Below are 16,027 nucleotides of genomic sequence, written 5' to 3'. Positions count from 1 at the left end.
TCACGCGTTGCTGGTTCCATGCTGAAGTCATAATGCTCAGCGCTCTTTTCCTCCTTACAGACCTAGAATCCTTGAGGCTGGAAAAGACCTCCAAGACCATCAAACCCAGCTGTGGCTGCAGTGAAATCCTTCAGCGGTGCCAGGTACCCAGAGCACGGTGGGAGAGCCCTGGAACCAAAGGCGCAGTGGCCAGGTGAGGCAGCCAGGCTGCGCTGGCTCCGCGGGCACGCCCAGGGCTGAGAGGGGCTTTACCAACCGAGCCAGAGGGGCTGCGACACCTCACAGCCTTGTTCACCACCAGCCCGGCAGGAGAATCCGGACACCCCACTGTGGGCAGGGAGAGCCGCCCATTCCAGCACATCAGAGTGGCCCAGGGCCCGTGTGTGCAGAGCAAAAGCATTTCACGCCCTTCCCGAGTTTTATTTGTGAAGGCAAAAGCGTTTCACGCCCGATGCTGCCACCGGCGCATCCTGCTGATCCCTTTGTGCCCCCTTCACACTCTGTTTTGCTTCCAAGGGAGCCAGGGGCTGGCCAGCTGCCACACCTCCAGGGATCTCATCCTTCCTGGGTGCAATTCTGCCCAGCTCTGGCCAGCTGTAAATGTTGTGTATCTCATTTGTAGAGCCGAGCTGGGGCTGTCTGGCTGACGGCAGGGACAGAGCTGAAAACAAACATTCTTTATTTTCCTATTTGATAAAAGAAAACATTACCTCTCCGAGATTTACACAGTAGATCAAGCATAAACCTGAATTATCTCCCTCCTCTCTTTCTCCAGGGAGCAGATAATAGGTGGATGTATCCATCCCTCTGCTCTGTTCCACATCGCCCGGCTTGGCAGCGTTTCAGTTGCTATTAAACCACGCTCACCCCCTGACATTTAAAGGGCTGTTGTTTGATTGCTGTCACGGTCCTGTACGTGGATCCTTCAACCAGTTCCCTCCTCCTCTTCCTACCAGTGATGGATTTTCTCGTTGATTCCAGAGTAATTTGGTTTCCTCACGCTGCACTCCAGCTTTCGCTGTCAGACGTGGGGTTTGGTGCTTGCCCACGGTGCCACATCACACCCGAGCAGCTCCAGCCAAATTGGAGCTGCCCTGGCTTTCAGCAGCGTTAGGAAAACTGAGCAGCACATGGATCTGGGAGCCTGGTCCTGCCGGGGTGGGATCCTCCTGCCTTCGGGGTCACTGCTGCTGTGCTGTGGGATGTATCAGACTCCCAGTGGGGCCATCGGCTTCCACAGCTGATCCATTGTCCCCACGTGGAATATCCCATGGGATGAGTGCACACCTGGTGCCTGAGGGCGGGGAGTGGAGCCTTTCTGCCTCTTTGGGAGCAAAGTGTGGGATGCACCATCAGCTCGAGGGTTTGCAGCTCATCCACCGGGGAGAACGCACAGAGCAGAGAGTTTGCTGCCACCAGAGCTTTCCCAGATGATCTGCAAAGGATCATCTGATGCATTTCAGTGCATCAAGTCCTTAAAATCCCTTTGGGCCTCTCTGGGCCCTCCTCTTGGCAAGATCAGAAAGGTGAGGGTGGCACCCAGCTCTGCCAGCTGTGCCAGAAATTCTTGTGGAGTTTAACAGGTAAAACCAGGCAAACTTACCAGATTGAAACCAAGCTGAGCCCTTGGCCCGTGCACGTTTGTACTCTGGGTACCTCTGATGTGAAAAGCTGCCTCTGTACATGCTCCTGGCCTGCTCCCACCACACAAATTCCTGCTTCTCCCAGGGTTGCTCACACTGAGGGTCTTCAGAGAATCACAGAATTGTTAAGCTTGGAAGAGACCTCTAAGATCACTGAGTCCAAGCATTAACCCAACACCTCTATGTTTGCCCCTGAAACATGTCCTCAAGTGCCACACCCACGCACCTTTTAAATCCCTCCGGGGATGGTGATTCCCCTGCATCCTGGGCAGTTTGTTCCAGGACTTGCCAACCCTTTCAGTGAAGAAATTTTCCATAACAGCTGATCTAAACCTCCCCTGGTGCAGCTTGAGGCCGTTCCCTCTCCTCCTGTCCCTGTTCCCTGGGAGCAGAGCCCGACACCTCCCCAGCTGCCCCCTCCTGTCAGGGACTTGTGCAGAGCCACAGGGTCCCCCCTGAGCCTCCTTTTCTCCAGGCTGAGCCTCCCCAGCTCCCTCTCATAAGACTCGTGGTTGCAGACCCTTCCCCAGCTCCATTGGCCCTCTCTGGACACACTCCAGCCCCTCAATGTCCTTTCTGTAGTGACCATCTTGTGGTGTCCCTGGTTCCGAGGGACCATCGATGTGCTCCAGTTCCTGCTGCCTTGGAAATGGGCTGTGAGCTACCCTGGCCCTTCTCACACGTGGAAAACACCTCCATCAGAGACCAAAAGGCAGGCATCCCCCTTGGGGAAAGAGTGCCATGGCTGGTCACGGCACCTGGACACCTGAGCCCAAGGCACTCGGACAGGACACGGCCCTCCCGCCACGGTGATGAGCTGAAAGCTCAGGGATCTCTGCCTTCACCCGAAAAACAAAGTGAAAATTCCCTGCTCCACAGAGCTGTTGTATCTGGAATTACTCCCATCAGCATCTCCTCTGTCCCCAGTCCCCTGCTGCAGAGAAGGTTGAAGAGGTTTGTGTACGTACTAATTTGTTATTCAAACTCGCTTGTGGACCAAATCCAGCTGTGCTGGGGAAAGATGTTTTCTCTCTCAGGCACTTGTCACTGTCCCCAGCTGGAGGTTCCTCTCCCATCAGCCTGCCAGCTGGGCAGTTTGTGTGCATGAACCAGTGGAGCCAGCTGGGCTGGTGTCCTCCACTCTGAAGATGACAAATCTGAGAGCTGGTGACCTGCTGAGGAGCGCTGCAGTGGCCAGGCATGTGCTGATTGCAGCACGGCCACACTGCTGCCTCCCACCTACCAGGGGTTTTTTTTTTGAAGAATAACTCATTGTGACAACATTTCTTCCAGATTCAGTTCTGTATGGCTGTGCTCCCCTCACATTAGCTGTGCCAGCTGTGATTTGTCCTCTCCACAAGCCAGCAGCAGGCAGTGTCATGGAGCTGGATGAACTTCTCAGGCACAGACCAGCTGTGTCCACCCTGAGCTCCTCTCTGCTGCCAGGCACGTGGATTCACACCTGCCCAGCAGCATCCTCAGGCCTCTCCATGGAGCTGGAACACACCCTGGAGCAGGCTGGGGAGTCCTCCCCAAACCAGCAAACCTGCAAGGGCAGCACCATCTGTGCCACAGCAGGATCTCTGAGGAGACATTTCCCGGCCTCTCAGCACCAGCAGCCACTCAGCTGCTCCTCCCATGACACCTGGGGGATGGAGACGGCTCTGGGCTGGCAGTGAGGTGTTCAGTGTGTCTGCACTTTGGGGTAAATATCCATTTCCAACCACAGCAGACCCCGAGCAGGAGGAAGGCTGGGCAGGGCAGAGGTGGCTCAGCAAAGGACCACGGCAGTCTCTTCTATTCTGTGCTCAGGTAGCCACACTCTGAAACACTCCAAAGCACTTGGGAGCTCCCTGTACCCTTCAGAGTGAGGCCAGGGCACAGCCAGAGCTCTGGTTGCTGAAATTATCCCAAGGAAATGCCTCTGTATTTATCCTGGGGACCAGCACTGAGATGGTTTGCTTTGACACCCTTTTGTTCCACCAAAGCCACATCCCTAAAGGTCCCGCAGCCCCAGCCAGGCATTGACACCACTCACAGAGCCCCCACACTCCTGGCTGCTTCCCCACCACCCCAAAATCTGCTTAACAGGGCCACAGATGCACAGGAGATGCTTCCAACACAGACGTCAGGGATGAGTTGGTGCCCTTTGCAATCTCCTTCTGCTGCATTCCTATAGAGTGCAGCCAATTTGCATAATAAACATGAGCTATAAATGTCAAAATCGGCCACATCCATATCTTATTTTCACTTCAGGCTCTGAGTGCATCTTTTTGACTCTAACTTGCCTTTGAAATTAGCTGCAGCCTGGCACTCTGTGGCTGCTGCCTTCCTAGATCCGTGGGGCTGGGCTCCCAGAGCCCAGCATCCAACTTCCTCAGGCCACCCCAGAGCTCCTGCCTTCCCTGCAGATGCAATTTTAGTGGCTCTGACAAAAGTGTTGAGCCAGGAGACAGAGCTGTACGGCAGCCTGGGGAGGTGGACGGCCTCTTCTGCATGCCAGGAGGGAAACTGAGGCAGAACCAGCTGGGGATCTGGCTCTCCACGGCAGATCCACGCTGCAGATCTGGGTCCCCAGTGCCGCCCTTGTGTCACCTTGCTTTGCACCACTTCTTGCCAAGTGCCACGAGCATGGAAACACATTGTGCTAGTTTGAAAACAAACCAGTGGGAGGCACCAAGTCAGAATAACAATTTAATGGAAATTAAAGAAAAGGAAAAGAAAAGTAAAAGAAAACACTGACAGAGTCAAGATACAACCTGAGTCCCTGTTAGGCAGGGTGGTGGTAGAATGGTGGCTGCAGTCCTCTGAAGTGGTGATCCTGTAGTAGAAGGGGTCTGCTCTTCCTCAGAAAGTCCAGTGGTGGCTGTGTAGCTCCTGTCCTCTGGAAATCCAGTGGGAAGAGTGTCTCTGGTGCTCAGAGTCCCAGATTATATCCACGATGGGATGCTTGGTTCCTCCCTCTGGGTGGAGCATCTCACAATGGGGTAATGAGTCATGAAGCCAAGTGTTGATTGGGCTCATTAACAGAAGATAGTCCAGAGGGAGTTATCTCTGAGTCATGGGCAGGACAATGATGGGCCATTAACAGCAAGATAGTCTGGGGGGAGGAGGCAAGGAAACACTGCCCCACCTGATTTTAACAGCTCATGAGGATGGTAATAGAACACACTGTGACCCAGGACACACATGGATGGTGTTCTCGAAGGTGCAGGGTGAAGAGAGACGGCTTCAAATCCTGGCATCTTCCAGACATGCCCGTGCACTCCATTCCTCCTCCTGCTGAGCTGCGGGCAAATGTGGATGCTAAAAGGCAGGAGCAGAGGATTTTTCCAGCTGCTGAAGCATTTTGTGAAGTTCCTCTTTCTCATGCTTTAGCTGAGAAACAGTGAAAGACAGTTTTGTAAACTAATTCTCTATCTCTGCACCTGGGTTTGTTTTCCAGCCTTGTTTTGGTACTCTGGAAAAAAATATTTTGAATGGGTGTTAGAGAACCTCAGCCAATCCTTCCAGGGGGTGGCTGGTCAAGCGACCAATCATATCATGCTCTTTCACATACAAAGATACATAACCTAGCTTGTAAATAATAAAATAATTCCTTTTCTCCTTGGATTTGGATTGTGTCGTTTCTCTCCAGTTCTCGGTAAAACAGCGACAGGTAAACCCCATACAAATCCTAAATAAACCCACCTGCTGCTCTCTGGGACGGCCCCACTGCCTGCATCCCACGGCTCCTGCGGGACACACCGGAGCCTTGTGCCTAAATGTTTCCAGCTCCCTCCAGCGCCGCTCTTCATTCCACTCTTCAAATGCAAATGAGGATTTGCAGGAAGCCATTTGATTCACGGGTTCATCCTTTATTTTGGCAGATAGCATCAGTTAAACGCCTGCTTATTTCTGCTTTCTGAGAACAATATAAACCACTTAAGTACACATGCAAGATAGACCGAGCCCTAAGTGCTTATGAGCTGTCTGATTTACCGAGGTGTCTTCATCTTTGCCGAGTATCTCGCGAAGTCATTTATTATTTAGCAGTAAATTAAAGTAGAGGGTCTGTGATTTTCAACAACAGAAATTAATATCCCAGCGCTCCTTTGTACCATATATATCTATAATTTACAGCACTGGAAACGGCCAGACAGCGCTGCAGGACCATCCTTTTCCTTTCTCCCTTGTTACCTGCTGATCACTGCTGCGTAGCAGGAATAAGAAATGGACTGGCAGGAGAGACACTCCAACAGGAAAGGGTAGTTTTAAATTAAAAGTCCAGTTTTTGTGGCTCTCAAGAGGCCCCCTTTGCTTCCCACTGGCCTCCTGCACACATCACTTATGGATAATGTAGTGAACAGGCAGCAATCTTGCCTCGAGACGGCTGAGTTTTAACCTCACTGGTTCTGTGCTTGGAGAATAAGAATAATAATAATGGTGATAGTAGAAGTAGTAATAAATAATGATAATGATGATAATAATAATAATAATGCTGCAGTACCTGCAAGCCTCAGTAACACATGCTGTGGTGTGATTTTCCCACCTGTTTGCAGTGGAGGGGTGGTACAGAATCAGAATTCCAGAATATCAATTCCTGAATAGTCAGGGTTGGAAGGGCCCTCTGGAAATCAGCCAGCCCAACCCTGCTGCCAAGGCAGGGTCCCCTGGAGCAGGGGACATGGAAGCACATCCAGGAGTGGGTTTGGAATGTCCCCAGTGTGTGAGACTCCACGCCCTCCCTGGGCAGCTGTTCCAGGGCTCTCCTACCCTCCATGGAGAGCAGTTCTTCCTCATGTTGTGGTGGCACTTCTTGTGTTTCAACTCATGGCCTTTGCTCCTCGTCCTGTCACTGGGCACCACTGAGTAGAATCTGGCACCATCCTCTGCACCATCCCCGGCAGAGCTGGAGCAAGAATGGCTGTCCAGAAACACAAGTGACAGCAAGGACAGAGCTCTTCCTTCCGGGCTCCATGGACTGATAAAGCCCGTGGGTGACTTTAGGAACGAGGCTGGGGGTGTCACATAGGAGAACAACACATCCCTGGAGCTCCCACCCCTTCCTCTGGGTCTGTGCCAGCTCACCACCAGCAGCCTGGTGCCAGGTTCAAGAGCAATAACATGGCCAGAAGGTTTTATGGGCTGTGTCGGGCTCTGGCTGACACAAAGCAGCCAATAATTTATAGCAGTCTCATGTACTACAAAGGCAAAACATGTCCCTCTTGGATGGAGCTCTGTGAGGCGGAGGGATAAATCAGCTCCAGCAGGGAGCAAAGATGAGAAAAGCAGCAAAAAGACCCAAAATGTTCCACTTGGATTATTGAGGAGGAGGAGAGAGAAGGGGCCCTGCAAATGCCCTCCTGGTGGGGGTTGTGTGGGCTGGCCTGAGCAGGCTCTGGGGCTGTGCTGGGGTTTCTGAGCCCTGCTGGGACAGCCACCTCCAACATCTCCTTCAGCACCTTTTGTCTGTGCCCACATGAGCCCCCCGTCCTCCTGGAGCCCACCTGGGCTGCAGAACAAGGAGGTTTTGTCTGCCAGAGCTGTGCCCCAGGAGCCCTGGGTGGTGGTGATGCCTTTTCCTGGTCTTAAAATCAAGAGTCAGACACGATTAGAAGGGGAAAAGGGATTTTACCTTGGTATTTATTTTAAGGATCCTTAGGTGCACACATCCAGGTCATATGCATTGAGATGCACCCCGCTGAGTATGTGTGTATCCCCCCCCCCCCAACACTGGGTATAACATTATAGGTGTTACTAATTAGCAGATCTATCAAAGATTCCCCAATGAGAGGCTCAAGTGAGCCCCCCTCCCCAGGGAGCCTTCCCCTGGATGGTTCTATCTCAGTTTACAGAATGTGTTCTGGAGAGGACCTTGGGCTCTGGGGCACACTGATCCCTGGCTACGAAGCTTCTAAAATGTTTCATCTCTCAGCTTGACAAACAAGTCCAAGAATGTAGGCAAAAAGCACTAAGAATGCAGAAGTTGTAAAAAAAGGTTAACAGGGGTATAAAAGAAAAGGCAAAAAATCTTCATGGCATCAGTGGCAGGGCTGCAGTCACCAGGCACTCCTGATTCCTGCCTGGGAAGGAGGCACTGCCACAGCACGGTCCTCAGGTGTGGCACAGGGTTTGTGCTTTTGGCCAGCAAATCCATCTTCTGGCATAATCCCAGGAAACTCTGCGCTACCTTAGATGCTGCCAGCAGGAACAGCACCCGTGGGCCCTGGGGATGCTCCCTCCGAGCACCACCTCAAGCCACACAGAGCAGCACAACCCAACCCCCCAGCACCTACAGAGGTGTTTCACTGCACCAGTGACCGAGGTTTCCTCACACCAGGACCAGGGCTACTCTTGCCATGATGCTCTGTGGTGTTCTGCCCCAAGGACCGGGCTCCCTGGCCTGCTGATCCCTCATTTCCACCACGGTCCCCCAGGCTGGATCACTCCCAAATTATGTGTGTGCCCTTCAATTTCCCAGCTAAATTAAGAGAGTTGTTTGTTTTGCAGCCAACCAGATAAAAACATGGAAAGGCATCAGGAAACTCAGCCTGTAACAAGCCACGCTTTCCCTCTCTCTTCTTCTCAATGTAGAGAAATTTCCAAGGAGAAACCATGGCAGCATTATTTGTCTTTGTTTCTGGGAAGAAAAGCAAGCTGATTAAAAGCAAACATAAAGCAAGGGCTGTGGAGTCCCAGAGGTTTCCTTGCAGGAGTTCAAAGGAAAATAAACTAATAAAAAACTGGAAGCATTAGAGCAAGACACTTAAGCTTTGAAGGCCATATCAGTTATGGATGAATTAAAACACACAATAATTAGCACTGAAAGCTACAATACCTGAGGAGATGGGGAAAAAATTGGTTTCTTCATGCTCATCCAGCCCTTCCAGGGATGCTCCTGCCAGGATGGGTTTGTGGGCCAGGCTCTGTGTTGTCACTGGCAGGGTCTGCACGTGGAGGCTGAGCTGCTCCAGCTGGGAGAAGGGTTATCACCGGGAAACACGCTGCTGCCTGCGTGCCTTGGGATTGCAGCCCGCCCTGGGAGCCCTGCCTGGAGCAGGGATGGGACAGCAGCCTCTGTGCTTCCCCCAGGAACCCTGCCAATCCCCGGGATGATGCGACCTGGAGGTGGAGATAAGGATGGAGGATAAAACTCCTCCAGGAGCCTTAGGAAGCACCTGAAGTTTATCTGCTCGGAGTCTGCCAGTTGGAGATTACAGGCTTTTATTTTCCTCTTTCCAGTGGCAAGAGAAAAAAAAACAGTAAACAGGGAAAAAGCCCATCCTGCATGCAAAGCATGATGCTCAAATAAATACCACGGCTGTGTTATCCCATTAAAAAAGCATTTAGCTTGGAGCTTTGAACACCTTGAGCCGCAGGATGCCGGGTTCTGGCTGGGGTGGGCAAGGGGGATCGGCGCCTGCCAGCTGCTCTTGGCTCCTCCTTCCTTGGCAAACCATTTCCTCCTGGGGCAGAACTTATTTAACAGAGCCGCTCTGGGCAGCTACAGACCTGCCCAGGAGTTAATTCACTTGAAAAATCAACAAAATAGATTAGGTAGCCCTGTGGATCAGGAGTCCTGAGCTGGGAATTCTCCCGGAGTTCCACCTTTCCCTTTGCAGTCGGGTCAGGCTCCCCTTGCTGTGCCCCTCCACCATGGAGCTGGGAACGGAGCTTTTGAGCTGCTAATTCCCCCGTCCTGGTCCTGCAGAAAAGGGATGGCTGGACCATTGTGCCCTGATGGTCCTCCGAGGGCAGCGAATCGACCCATCTCCAGCAGATGAATGGGGAGGAAGCGCTTCCCTGTGCACACACACAACACCGGGGCAGCGATAAGGAAAAAAACCCAGGGAGATCCCTATCAAATAATGTGTTCCTGTACCAGCGATTCTGAGGCTGTGCCGGGCTCCGTGGCACTTCGGGAGGGAAATTCAGAACAGTGGAGATTACAGGGAGCATAAAATTCTCTTTGCACCGCAACAAAGTTAATCACGTTGCATTTTTTTTTTTGGAGGAGGAGGAGGTAAAATGAGGCAGCGAGGGCCAGCTCCAGCCCTTCCGCCCGTGCGGCTGCTGAGGGTGGGTTGCACTGGTGGCTGCACCAGCTCAGGTTTTACACACTGGGTTTGCAGGTGCATCCCTTGTCCTTGGTGGGGTGACAAGACCAGGGGATGTGTCACCCACCTCCATCGAGAGAAACTCCCCTCTGTGGAGCCCCTCCACCCTCAACATCCCCAGCTCTCCACAGGTCCCTCTCCTGCTACTTCTTCTTCTTTATTCCCCCCTCCCCCATTTTACATCAATTCGAGCAGATCAAAGCTGACCCACCCTGCCAAAATTTTCATTCCTTTAGATGGCAATGATGTGAGAAACCCTCGTGACTGATGCCTCCAGCAGCACGTTCCAAACCCTCCCTTGCTGGGCCGTGCTCCCACTGCTGAGCAGCTGGGAAAAGGGCAGCACAGCAGGCAAACTGCAGCCAGCAAGGATCTGCTGTGACATTAAAAAAGCTCTGGACCAACTGTTTTCATCGTGGGCCATACATTTCAAAAGCCTTTTCACCCTGGAATATTGAAGCCTCCTGCTGAGCTCCTCAGATTAGCAGACATCCTTCGCACGAGGGAGGTTGTGGCTTCTCCTCCCATCCTTTCCTCCTAATCTCAGGATAAGAGGGCTGAATCCGGCAGGTGCCGGGCTCAAAGCCATGCACCGCCTCCCTGTTCAGTGTCCCCATCTGCAGGGCCGAGGTGGTGGCAGGGACGCTGTGCCCAAGGTCCCTGGCACGGTGGGTGCACGGGGCTGGCTCTCCCCGGGGAGGTGACATCCCGCCGAGCTTGGGAGCCCGCAGGAAAGGCTGATCCCTCCTTGTGGCCTCAGCTCTGAGCGCCCTCGCTGCCACTAGATGTCAGCGGAGACTGGAGCCGGGGACCGCTTGGGAAGGGCTGATCCTGGAGTCTGTGCTGGGAAGGAAAGGAGGGTCCTTGGATATGGGCATCGCGCTGTACCCCTTCCTGCAGCGCTCGGGGACACCTCGTGTGACCCGCCACCTCCAGGCACTGCTTCGGAGGTCTCGCCCACATGTCCAGAGAAGGGTTCAGGAGTCCCGACTCTCCATCCCTGGCACTGAGCAGGGAGCATCCTTCATCCGAGCAGGCGACTGCTCCTGGTTAGGCGATAAACGGGGTGTGAGAGCAGCAAGGGAAAGAAATCGGGCCCTTTCTTTGAAGGGTGTGCTACACGCACCTTGTTGGTGTGCAAGGGGACCACCCTGTGCCGTGGAGAGTGCTGTGGGGTCAGCTGTGCCCCGAGCCTGAACTCTGCACTGTCCCCAAAATCCTGTCGCCAGCAGGAATGCATTGGCCATTTAACCTCCTCCTAAAATCACCCATCCCTCCCCACACCAACTCTTTAACATCCCCCTAAAATCCTCCCAGCCTGCCAGATCCTTTGCTTTCCTTTGCTTTCCTTTGCTTTCCTTTGCTTTCCTTTGCACCAGGTTTTGCCCCACACGTGAAGGATTATTTTGGCTTTCTCCCATGGGATGAGACATGTCACAGCACTGAGCCAGGCTGGGATGCTCCAGGGCACAGGGCAGCCCCCATCCCGACCCCTCCAAGCTGAACCTGCATCCTCCTTCTCCACAGGTCGGGACCAGGACCTTTGCTGCTGCCCCCAGCTGCAGCATCCACACAGGACCAGCTCCCCTCTCCAGCAGGCTGGGCTCACTCACAGCACTGACACGTAACAAATAAACTGCAAACACCTTATTTTCATGGAAAATGAAGAATGGGGATGTTACCAAGCGGAGCAATTTGATTTTGTGCTCGCTGAATTAAGACACATCAGTGGCAACCTCCCGATGAGAAGCAGTTTCCCACCACCAGTGGATGAATATTTAGGCAGAGTTTGAAGTAATTCCCCAGCTTCCCCCAGCAAAACACTTCAAGATCACCTTTTCCCAGCAAATATCCCCTGCAATTTCCATTTTCTAGTAAAAAAAAAAGTGCTTTGCATCAAATTCTCAAGTATTTCTAATTGCGGGCTGAAGGTTGACAGATACTAAATGGTACAGGAGGGTAAAACTCCCATTCTCCTCCCAAAGGGGCTCCCTTTGTCCTCCCTGTTTCCAGTTCTGACACCCATCCCTCAAATACAAAAAGTTCCAGTTCCAGTTCCGTTTCTGTTCTTCCAAATCTGTTCCAAGACCCAGAGGGCTACGGAAGACCAGCCACTGTTGTGCAGGGCCCACACCCCGAAATCCCCCTGAAAGCCCACACTGATTAGAAGACTTCAGTTTCTTTGAGGTTATTTTTCGATTTTGGTCCAGTTTGAGTTTTATTTTTCAGTTTGATTTTCATTTTTTTATGGTTTATTGGCTGAAGAGGTTCTTACAGGTAAAGGTTGCCTTGTACCCACTGGGAGTGGATGGAGAGAGGTTTGCTGGGCTGGAAGAACCTGTTACCAACTGAGGGCAGAGTGGGGTGGGTTTTCTGCTGTATTTCCCAGGATTTTAGGCAGTATGTGCATGGGGGTTTTGGTGGCTCTACACTCTGGGCTGCCATGGAAAAACCAGCCCAGAGCAGCTCTGCCATGGAAAACCAGCCCAGAGCAGCTCTGCCACATCCACACCCAGGCCTGGAGATGCTCACAGAGATGCTGTAAATCCTGAGTGGGGTTTGCAGGGTATTAACCCCTCCCAAGATGCTTTTGGAGCCACAGGGGCCGGGGGAGGCTTTAAGAGACACATTTGGCCATTTGGCTGACACATTTCAGGGTGGCCCCGTGGCAGAGGGGACAGAGCGAGGCCACCCCTGAGCCCCCTGCCAGAGCCACCAGAGCAGCCCTGCCGTGGCTGCCTGAAGAATGCAAAAAGCACCAGGAATAACAGCTCCATCCTCAGCAGCTCCTGCAGCCCTGCTCCAGGCTCTAATCCCACCCAAGACTGGGAAGGACTGATAAAAACCCAGCCACCATCCCAGAATCCGGAACCTGGGCGGGCCGGGGGCTGCCTCGGAGCTCCCAGCAAGCAGGAAAACAGCTATTAGGCTTTTTGAAGCCTTCTGAAGAGAATTAAAAGGGAATTAAGTTGCTCACTTCAGCTTAGTCAGTACAAATAAACCTTCAGCTGTTGGATTAGCAATGCCAGAGCAGGAGCAGTCGCTGCTGGAATTTCTTTCTTTCCATTTTTCCCCTTTTTTTTTATTCCTTTTTGATTTCGTTCTCGTCATTCAGGGCAACAGAGTGTCAAACCAGGCTGGATTTTCTGCAAGCAGCAGCTGCCTTTGCAGCCACGGTGCTATTGCTGTCATCCCTCATGGAAATAAAGGAAGAAGCAAAACCAACCAAACTAGAACCTTAATCCCAATTCACACCTGTGCCTTTCACCTCCACAAGAATGCAATGCAGATCTCATTTTTCATCTAATGCTGGACAGTACCTGGGAAATAAATGAGCAGTTTGCTCTGCACAGCTGAAATCCAGAGCAGGGCTGGCACAAAGGCAGCCAGGGTGGTCCAACCCTTCCCTGGATAACAGAATAAATGTGAGGAACACTGATTTCTTCATGGCAGGCCTCAGTTTCCTCCACTGCAAAATCCCACTGCTGTTTTCTTCAGTGCATGGGTGCACAGAATCATTTAGGTTGGAAAAGACCTTTAAAATCAAGTGCAACCATTAACCCAGCACTGCATGACTGGATATCAACTTGTAAATCTGCTTCTTTATATAAATACAGATATATAGCTATAGATATATAGAAATATAAAAATATAGATAGATAGATAGATAGATAGATATAGATATGCAGATATATAGATATACAGAAATATAGATATATAGAAATATAGAAATATAGATATATAGATATATAGATATATAGATATATAGATATATTGATGTATAGATATATAGATATATAGATATATAGATATAGATATACAGATATACAGATATATAGAAATATAGATATATATAGATATATAGATATAGATATAGATATATAGATATATAGACATACAGATATATAGATATAAATATAGATATTTAATCATGGAAGCAGAGAATCATTTCAGTTGGGAAGGACCTTTAAGATCATTGAGTGCAACTGTTAACCCAGCACTGGGTATCAGCCTGCAAATCTGCCTGTTTTATTTATATAAGAATGTATATAATTATGGAAGCACAGAAATGTTAGGGTTGGGAAGGACCTTTAAGATGATCATCGAGTCCAACTGCTAATCCAGCTCTGCAGGATTGGGTACCAGCCTGCAGAGCTGTGTCTGTGTCTGCACACACACACATAAATGCTATTTATAGTGGCAAAGATGGGAATTTCTGGCTGAGCTGCAGGACAGACCCACTCAGAAGGGGTCACAGCATTGCAGCCTGGAGCTGCACGTCCTGAGTTAAACCCAAGCAGGAGGCAGGACAAACAGCCAGGAAAGTGTCTGGTTTGAGGCTGAAGTGGGTGCTGGATCCGAGTGGGATCCAGTGAGTCCCAGGGTTTTCCATCATTCCTCCCAGACTGGGTGCAGATGCTTCATTTGGGCTCTCTCCATGTGCAGTCAGCAAAGTGCTGGACACCAGCTGGGGCCACTTAAGCTGGGCTTTTGTGGTTTCCCTGAGCAGGGTTTTAAGCAGAGCCCTGAGCCCCACCAGCCTGTGGTGCTGGTCAGGTTTATCCACCTCCAGTCGTCTCCCAGCAGGATCCAATGGAGCCAAAACCCACACCCAAAACGGTCCTGCTGACACTCAGCTCCCACTCCCTGCTGCTGGATGGGGACCTGGGCCTCAACTCAGTCTGTGTGGGGTGAAGAGGTGAGTTGTTGGGACAGGGAAATGTCCACATGTCCGAATATCCTGGCTGAGCAGTGCCCTGCAAGACAGATCTTCCCAAGAGTGGAGACAGAGCTTAGGGAGCTTGTGCACACCAGGGTGGGCTTTTGGGTGGTCTCAGGAAGACCCCTGGCTGCTATTCCAGAGCAGAGGGAGCTCACCAGGGAGTGCCAGCCCTGGTGGGGTTTGCAGGGAGGGAGCTGCACATTCCATACCTGGTGAGAGTGAGGAGCCCACACGCCAGAGACCCTCCCTGCCTCTGCATCAGCAAGAATACTGGGCACAGCTGAGCAAATACCATCCCCACATGCAGTTATAAATTGGGTAAACTCCATCTTTTGCTGTTTGCAGAGCTCTTTCAGGGCAGGCTCAGCAGCTGGGAGGTTATTCCTCCTCACCCAGCTGCTCTGGGAGCACCCTGCTTGTGGGTGCTGCAAGTCGTGTGGGGACCTTGCTGCACCAGGAGCCCAAGGAATGAAGGATTCCCTTGACCCTGAAGCTGCATCCTGCTGCCCCCAGCATCCCAGCTCCCCCAGTCCTTTTCCCATTCCCTTTTCCTATTCCAGACACTTCCAGTGCTGCTCCCTGCTAATGTCCCTGTTTGCTCAGGTTGTTTTCCCAGCCCAAAGGAGAGGTTCAAAGGCAGCTGGAGCAAACACATTTCAAAGGTTCAGGGAAACATTTACAGCCCTGAGCATTTGCTCTGGGTGCAGCACCCAGTACAGGCCCTGCCTGTGCTCTGAGGCACCCTCCTGCTCTTCTCTGTGCCCCCAAAAAGATGAACAGTAGGCTGAGAGCTGGATGGACCAGAGAAAAAACCTTACAAAAGGTTCCTGAGGCAGGTAAAACCCTCTGGCACAGGTTAGACTGGACACTGGCACTGCCTGAAAGCCCCACAGCACCTCAGGACTTGTAGGGGAAGGTTTTCCTGACTGTGAGGGGACACTGGACAGTGGGAGAGTCAAGAGCAATGCTCAGATGAAGCAGGAAAGGAGGGAGATGCTGAGATTCACTCTCCAGAAAGGTCCCCCACATGGCACAATGAGGCAGAGAGAATGATGGGCACAGATCAGTGCTCCCAGCCTGATCCTGGGCCCTGGAATCATTTCACAGAATTGTTTGGGCTTCAAAAGGTCATTGAGCCCAACCTTTGCCTGATCTACACGCTGTCAGCCAGACCACACCACTGTGTGCCTTGTCCAGTTGTTTCTTGAACACCTCCAGGGATGGTGAATCCATCACCTCCCTGGGCAGCCCTTTCCAATGCCTGACCACCTTTTCCATGAAAAAACTCTTCCTGACGATCAACCTGAACCATTGTCGTCATGGTAAACAAAACCATTTGCTGTTAGCACTGAGCTGCTTGAGCTGAGGCCTGAGCTATCAAACCATGCTCCTCTTGCAGAGCCTGGAGAGGAGGAGAAGGATCAGGAATTTCAAGCCCAGCGTGCCCAGGGAGAGGGCTGGGAGTGGGTGAGGGTGGCAGAGCAAAGGGGAGAGACAGATGTTCCACTTGGAACATCTTTGCTGCACCAAAAAGTGCTGGGATTGCTGTGAGTAACACCCAG

This window comes from Aphelocoma coerulescens, chromosome 18 (assembly GCF_041296385.1).
Source record: "Aphelocoma coerulescens isolate FSJ_1873_10779 chromosome 18, UR_Acoe_1.0, whole genome shotgun sequence".
Classification (NCBI taxonomy): Eukaryota; Metazoa; Chordata; class Aves; order Passeriformes; family Corvidae; genus Aphelocoma; species Aphelocoma coerulescens.
This window is presented reverse-complemented; position numbering follows the sequence as displayed.